This window comes from Lynx rufus, unplaced genomic scaffold (genome assembly GCF_022079265.1).
Source record: "Lynx rufus isolate CCGP_SWC_20201006 ecotype Redwood Valley unplaced genomic scaffold, mLynRuf1.p SCAF_1, whole genome shotgun sequence".
Classification (NCBI taxonomy): Eukaryota; Metazoa; Chordata; class Mammalia; order Carnivora; family Felidae; genus Lynx; species Lynx rufus.
Window position 1 is genome coordinate 34,561,298 of NW_025814823.1, and position 7,694 is coordinate 34,568,991.

At 35.5% G+C, this 7,694-nt stretch overlaps 1 non-coding gene across 1 annotated transcript; it reads left to right on the forward strand.

The window, feature by feature from the left end:
- Positions 1–228: 228 nt before the first annotated feature.
- On the forward strand, positions 229–330 carry LOC124523497 (U6 spliceosomal RNA). The gene has a single exon (XR_006965001.1). It is a non-coding gene; the product is annotated as a U6 spliceosomal RNA (small nuclear RNA).
- The last annotated feature ends 7,364 nt before the right edge of the window (positions 331–7,694 follow it).

The window sequence follows — 7,694 nt, forward strand, 5'->3', positions numbered from 1 at the left end:
ATGAATAAACTTCAAAGAAATTTTAAAAGAAAGGAAGTTTGGTAAATTTGTCCTCATTAAGGAAAAAACTATATCTGATAAAATTCCCATGAACATAGTCCACAAGAAAATAATAAACCGGAGGAAAAATAAACTTAAAATGTACTGACAGTTGAAGACTTGTTTTCATATATAAAGTACCCACAAAAATCAGTAAGTAATAGACACCAATAAGAGATTCATAGAAAAGTCCTCGCTTTGGCAACACACGTACTAAATTGAAACCACATAAAGATTAGACGGTCCCTGCTTAAGGATGATACACAAAGTCCTGAAGCATTCCATATTTTAAAAAAAGATAGATTCCTAGAAGAAAGTGTGTAAATAGCAACATGGAAACAGCAAGAGTTCAATAAATGACTGATAAACAAAGAAATGTCAAATAAAATGACATTTAATATATTTTTAAATAAAATTGAAAGATTCTTGATTCTTCGAGTTGTATGGTAGAAAAAAATGCATAGATGTAATAATAAAACATTCACATATAGTTTTAAATGGTAGTTTGTGCCATACAGAGAAAGACAGATACCATATGGTTTCACTTTTATGTGGATCCTGAGAAACTTCACAGAAACCCATGGGGGAGGGGAAGGAAAAAAAAAAAAGAGGTTAGAGTGGGAGAGAGCCAAAGCGTAAGAGACTGTTAAAAACTGAGAACAAACTGAGGGTTGATGGGGGGTGGGAGGGAGGGGAGGGTGGGTGATGGGTATTGAAGAGGGCATCTTTTGGGATGAGCACCGGGTGTTGTATGGAAACTAATTTGACAATAAATTTCATATATTAAAAAAATAAAATAAATGGTAGTTTGTATTTTTCAATTTAATTAATTTATTTTATTATTAACTAATTATTATTATTATTATTATTATTATTATTATTATTATTTTGAGAGAGAGAGAGCGAGCTTGTGCACAAGCAGGGGAGGGAAAGATGGAGACAGAATCCCAAGCAGGGTTCATGCTAAGTTCAGAGCCCGAAGCAGAGCTTCATCTCACGACTGAGAGATCATGACCTGAGTCAAAATTAAGAGTCAGACATTTAACTGACAGAGTCACTTAGGTGCTCCAAATTATGACATTTTTAATTCGACTAAAATTTTTTACTTTTATCTACTCTTAGTTTTCATAATTACGTCTGTCTTAGAACAATTCATATCAAAGACTCCTCTATCAGTTATTCATCTGTATTTTCTTACAGTATTTTTGTGCACATATGTTTCACATCAGGATTAAGATGTCTTAATTCTCCTGCCCCTCTCAAATAAACAAACTCTTTCACATGTGAATTCAGGAATGAATAATCATCTCATGTAGAGGTATTTGTCAAAATACCTAGCAAAAACAGTGAGCTCTGACCAAGAATAAAGAAATCAGTTGATAGGTGTCAATGGATTCTGACAACAGCATGTAGCTAAGATACAGTTCACCCCTGAACCTCTACTATACATATATAGTATATGCATGTGTGTGTGTGTATACATATATATATACACATATATACATATACATATATACATATACATATATATATCTCTATACACATATACATATATATATTATATACATATATATATGTGTGTGTGTGTGTATATATATATATATACCTATCTCTATCTCTATCTCTATCTCTATCTCTATCTCTATCTCTATCTCTATCTCCTATGTGTAAGTGGGGCTTGACATGCCATAGTTGATGATGTGAGTGACAGATGTGAGAACATAATCAGTCCTCATTCAAAATCATGAGCATAAGCTTGAAATACACACTTTAGAAGGCTCAGTTAATTTGCTAATGACTAACTCCACTTAATTGTTTGAATATAGTGAAGAAGAAAATTTGTGGTACGTAGACCAGAGGGGAAGTCTAAGATAAAGTGTTTTTAATCACACACCATGAAAAGCTGTTAAATTCATGAAAAAAGTTTAATCCTGATGTGTCCAACTTTAAGAAATATGGAAGCTACCTGATTCTAATAGCTTCACTAGAATTAGTTTGGGTTAATATTAAGAAGTGGGTAGGGGCACCGGGTGGCTCAGTCAGTTAAGCGTCCAACTTCAGCTCAAGTCACGATCTCCCAGTGCGTGAGTTCAGGCCTCCTGTTAGGCTCTGTGCTGACAGCTCAGAGCCTAGAGCCTGCTTCTGACTCTGTGTCTCCCTCTTTCTCTAACCCTCCCCTGCTTGTGCTCTCTCTCTCTCTCTCTCAAAATAAATAAATAAACTTAATAATTTTAAAAAGGAGTAGGTAGAATTTTTTTCTTTGGCTATCTTCTCTCCACAACCTTGTCTTTTTCTTATTTCTCACAAGCACTCATATCCCGTAGGACAACAATATGATAAATTCATCCATACACTCTGAGATATTAAGTTCACCCTGTGGTGTTTACTTTCCAGAAAGGATCATATTAGAAAAAAATATATGGATTAATTTTAATATATATGAATGATTTTCCAACTGTGGTATTTAGATACCTTAGGCTAGATAAAAATAATAAATAAATAGATAGATACATGCATACATACACACATACTATTCGAAAAAAGAATATATTATCTCTCTTGATGCTGGTCTAGCTCCAACCCTGGTAAGCCTCTTGTTTTCCAACTTAGTAAATGGCCATCATCACCCTTCCTATTGTGTAGCTAAATATCTCAAAGTTGCCCTTGCCCTCTCTTATGTTGAATCAAACTCAAGGCTGTACTGATTTTTATCTCCCAAATATGTCTCACATAATTTCACGTCCACCCATCTCCAGGCACTCCACCTTTGTCCAGGCTATGTATTTTCCCCTGGATTCACTGAATAAACAAGTTCAGATTATTTGCAAGAGCAAATGGGCATTTTCAGTACTACTGAAGATAATGTTTTGGAAAAAAGCATATTGAAGTAACAAGCACTTCAAGACTAGTAATACAAGGATTTGCCCAGTCTCCTTGGAGGTGTGAAACCTTCAGCACAAGGGTCCTTTTTAAGATATCAAAGGGGAGAAATATTTCAGGCAATAATTTGATAAATCTAATAAAATTGTGCTTTTTATTTTGTGTCCACCTAATTAAAGCATCGACTAATCTTAGCAGAGAAGGTTTTTTAATCTAATTAAGTTTGTCAAAAGCCTTCGAAGAGAATTTATGATCCACAAAATATTAGTCTAGTAGCATGCAATCTGGCAGCACTTCTAGTTGTTTTGCAAAGATCTTTTCACCCAAGTGATTAAAATGATGCACTGCCCCCATCCCTATATCCAGGTGTAATAATCTCTGAAAATTTCATGGATTAATCATGTTTTCAGTTAGATCAAAACTCCCAAGAATTAGAATTTTAATTGCCTCAGAGTAATTCTACTGAGCACAATATTATATAGGAATATACTTTTGGAAGTGTGTGTGTGTGTGTGTGTGTGTGTGTGTGTGTGTGTGTATTACTTTCTCGTTTGATTCCCATTGTAACTCTTTAGAACAGGTTGGTAGGTTGGTAGGAATTATTATAGCTCCCAATTTATATATTGAAGGAGTTAAGTCTTTGAGAAGTGTTTTGATTTGCCTTGAATCTTAGAACATGTGAGCAACATAGCATTCAGGAAAATAAAGGACCAAGTGAGCACACACGTGCTAATAAAACTCAGTGCAGGCAGTTCTTGGAGCTCAATGATTATGCAAGGCTTTAAATAAAGTCTCCTAAATCTAAACCAAAATAAATCTAAGTACTAAGAGTACAAGTCAGAGCAACTTCTACTTTGCTCTTCCAAAGGTATTTTGAAATGGTTTTGAACATACAGTAGCCCTTTCTCATCTGCAAGGATAAAGTTCTAGGACCTCCCCCAACCCCAGTGGATGCCTGAAACTGTAGACAAAAATGAACCTTATATATATAATTTTTTCTTATATATACATACCTAGGATAAAGTTTAATTTATAAATTAGGCACAGTAAGATATTAACAACAATAACTAATAACAAAAATAGAAGAATTACAACATACTGTAATAAAAGTTACGTGAATGTGTCTTTTTTCTCTCAAAATATCTTACTGTACTGTACTCACGCTTAATCTTACAATGGTATGAGATGATAAAATGCCTCAGTGATGATGTGAAGTGAGGTGAATGACACGGCACTGTGACATAGCATTAGGCTACTATTGACCTCCTGACAATACACCTTCAGGAGGATCTTCTGCTTCCAGACCACAGTTGACTGTGGGTAACTGAAACCACAGAAAGTGAAATTGCAAATAAGGGTAACTACTGTATAGTTAAATTTGATCTGAGAGAGAGAGAGAGAGAGAGAGAGAGAGAGAGAGAGAGAGAATGTGTGTGTATATTAGAAGTCACAAACTCTATGGAGCAAACTTTACTTTCTAATCTAAAAATCTTAAATATCTCCACTCCTTTCTTACAATTTAATTACATCTATACTTAGTATGCCATGGAGCAACTAATATCTTAGTTCCTCTTTATTTTAAACATTTTTAAAATGTTTATTTAATTTTGAAAGAGAGAGAGAGAGAGAGAGAGAGGGAATGAGTGGGGGAGGGGCAGAGAGAGGGAGACACAAAATCCGATGCAGGCTCCAGGCTCTGAGTTGTCACCACAGAGCCCAACATGGGGCTGGAACTCACGAACTGTGAGATCATGACCTGACCCGAAGTCAGACGCTTCACCAACTGAGCCACCCAGGTGCCCCAGTTTCTTATATAAGCAGAAAACATAAAATAAGGCAGGATGGGAGTAGAGAAGCATATCTTGTAAGAGGGCGATATTGGGGGAGTTGACTACTACTAAAACCAATTATTTTTTAAGTCAATTTGATTTGCTAAAATCTGTAAATGTTGTAATTGTTTCCTTCAGCACAAGAAAGACAAACATGGAGTGAAATGAGTTCACTTTTATAATAGCATTTTAAAAATTATTTTAAGTTCAATGAAATCAAAAGAGAAATCAATTCTAACTGAGGAAGTAGTTAGAGGTGGAGTGGCATTTGCACTCCACTGAAGGTTGTGTATAGAAATTTTCCAAGGGGAAAAAAATGACAAATGCATTCTCAATTAGGAGACTGTGAGTCAATAATTATCTGAGGACCTCTAAACATGTTGTTATGGCTTAACTTTAATACGTGTGGGGGAGTTTGGTAGAACATAAGACTGGAAAGTTAGTTTGGAGACAGGTGACAAAAGCCTTAAACATGATGCTAAGGAATTAAGATTTGTTTTTTCCTCAAGGTTAAGGATTGAGAAAGGGGTGTGATTTGCATGTCAACTCTGATTGATAGTGACTCCCCAGACCCTGCTATTGAGAGGCATTTTGGGCACCAGTGTGAGCTTAGTGATCTGTTTAAATCAGCAATGTCTTCCATGAGTAAAGGAAAGGTTGGGAAGGAATGCATGTCATGTCTGATCAGTTGGTTTATTCCACAGTCTGAATTAGGTAGGGGTCAAGCATGACATGATTTTGTTTGCCTCTCATCACTGCCTAAAACCATGCTATACCAGATGTCCCTTCCTTACTCTTACTAATATCTGGATAAATCTTACATTTGCCCATTAACTTTCCAATATAAGAACTGAGAGTCTGTGTTCTCACGCAGAGTTTTAAAAGTAAAATTCAGCCTAATTTGCGTTAATTTTCTATACATTTCAACATATTTTTTCACCTTTCTCCTACCTGATGGCTAGTCCATTGGTTTGAGTCTTGCCAAGATTATTTAAACCAGCTAACTTTCTTGGACCACAGTTTCTGGTCTACAGGAAACTGACTTACCTTTGTCACAATAAATACAGCCTGTCCCATTGTCTCCTCTCTCTCACGGCTCTGCTTTCTCTGAGCAATTTGTTTCCCATTGCTTAAATAAGATGAGGGTAAACCAATCTTTTGCTGCCTCTTTTTGCAGTTGTAATTACTTTATTAGCAGCCCTCAAACAGGGATTTTGAGAACAAATAGACTGTTAAGAAGGGAAAGTATGGCAATGGGATGTAACACAGTGAAGAGAAAACAGCTAAGAAATGGGGCTTTACAAGCCAGCTGCCTCTCTGGGCAATGAGCCTTCTTCCCACTGGGTCAACTCTGAGAGTCCGTGTATAACCCATACCTCAGATCTATTAGACCCAAGAGGCATAGAGTCTGGTATATTCATACACCAACTCCTATCCATCACTGTTGAGTGCTATTCATGGTAAGGGTGTATTAATTACCAGGCACTTTTGCCTGCTGTATAAGTGACAAAGCAATGTCCAGGGGCCAGGAAAAGCTCTCAGGCAAAGTGATTAAGGTTCTGACAACTGGAAATCCAGTGAGTATTCCCTTGAAGTGGAAATATGGGCAAGATCCCAACAACATCTGCTACCCTGCCTGAAAAAGACATCTCAAAGTCTAGGAAGGGCTCCCTTGGAGGCTTTCTTCTGTGACTTGGGGAGTGTTGCTCATGAAGAAAGAGGCAAAGGCCAGAGAGACCTTTTCTGAATCTTGTGACTCCTAAAATGTCTCCAGCTTCAACAATTTTTTTCCTGTGAATTTCTACTCTTCTGCTTCTATCAACTGGTAATGGACATGGGCCACTTTGGACCACATCTTATAAAGCCATAACACTCATTGAAGGTTTGAATTATATAATATCAGCGTACCTAGCATCTATAAAAATATGTATTCATGCCACAGCTTTTCGTAATCATCAACCACATTTATATAATTTCTGTTCTCACTGTTTTAACAAAATATGCTTTCCATTTATATTCATAGTCAAGTACTATGGCTTTGTAAAAAGCAATTTCATTCTAATTTCTAATAATTTCTTTTCAGGCTTTCAAAATGATAGACAAAATCTTGAGGAGATGAAATATAGATCTAATGAGTGGCAAATCTTTAAAAAATTAATTTTAAAAATTCTGATATTGCTATTTATTTCACCAAAATAAAACTTTATTTCACCAGGAAAAAAATACAAGTGCTATAATAAATTCTAACGTGTGGGTTTTTTTTTTCTGATTTGCAATAATTGTAATGCTTATGGTTATCTTAAGTATGGAATTTAAAAATTGCTCACCCAGAATTATTTTCAACTTAAAAATGAAATGCTCTTCCGAAAAGCTTTAACAACTTTGGTGTTACACTTACCTAGAGAAATTTTAGTTAAATGTTTGATTTAAACTCCATCAGCTGGATATTTTTATATATAACTCACACTTTTGTCCAACTCCTCTTCATTCACTCCCTAATGTTATGTCTTATGTGATTATCTCCCACACTAAATTACAAGTTTCTTTAAGGACAGGGATTGTCTTTCTTAATGTTAGATTATCAACCTCCCTACCACCCTCCAAATCCCAGGTCTTATAAGTGCTTTGCCTAAAAGCTCTCTATATATTACTTTTAGCACAAAAATAAAATCTGAAAGTTTGAAATACCATTTGCAGAGGATTTTATTTTATCATCTTCATTCCTTTTTGCCCTTGAAACATTTGTGGAACATACAATATAACAAGTGGCTAATCATTATTAAATTGATAGATATTCATTAAAATCATCTTAATGTAGTGCTTAATGTAATGCTATCCTATATGCATGCACTGGGAAGTTAACTTCGTTTTGTGCTCTTAAAATGATTAACCGAGAAATACTCTGGTATATACAAGTTTCAGCCCCTTTCCCATCAATAATACCCT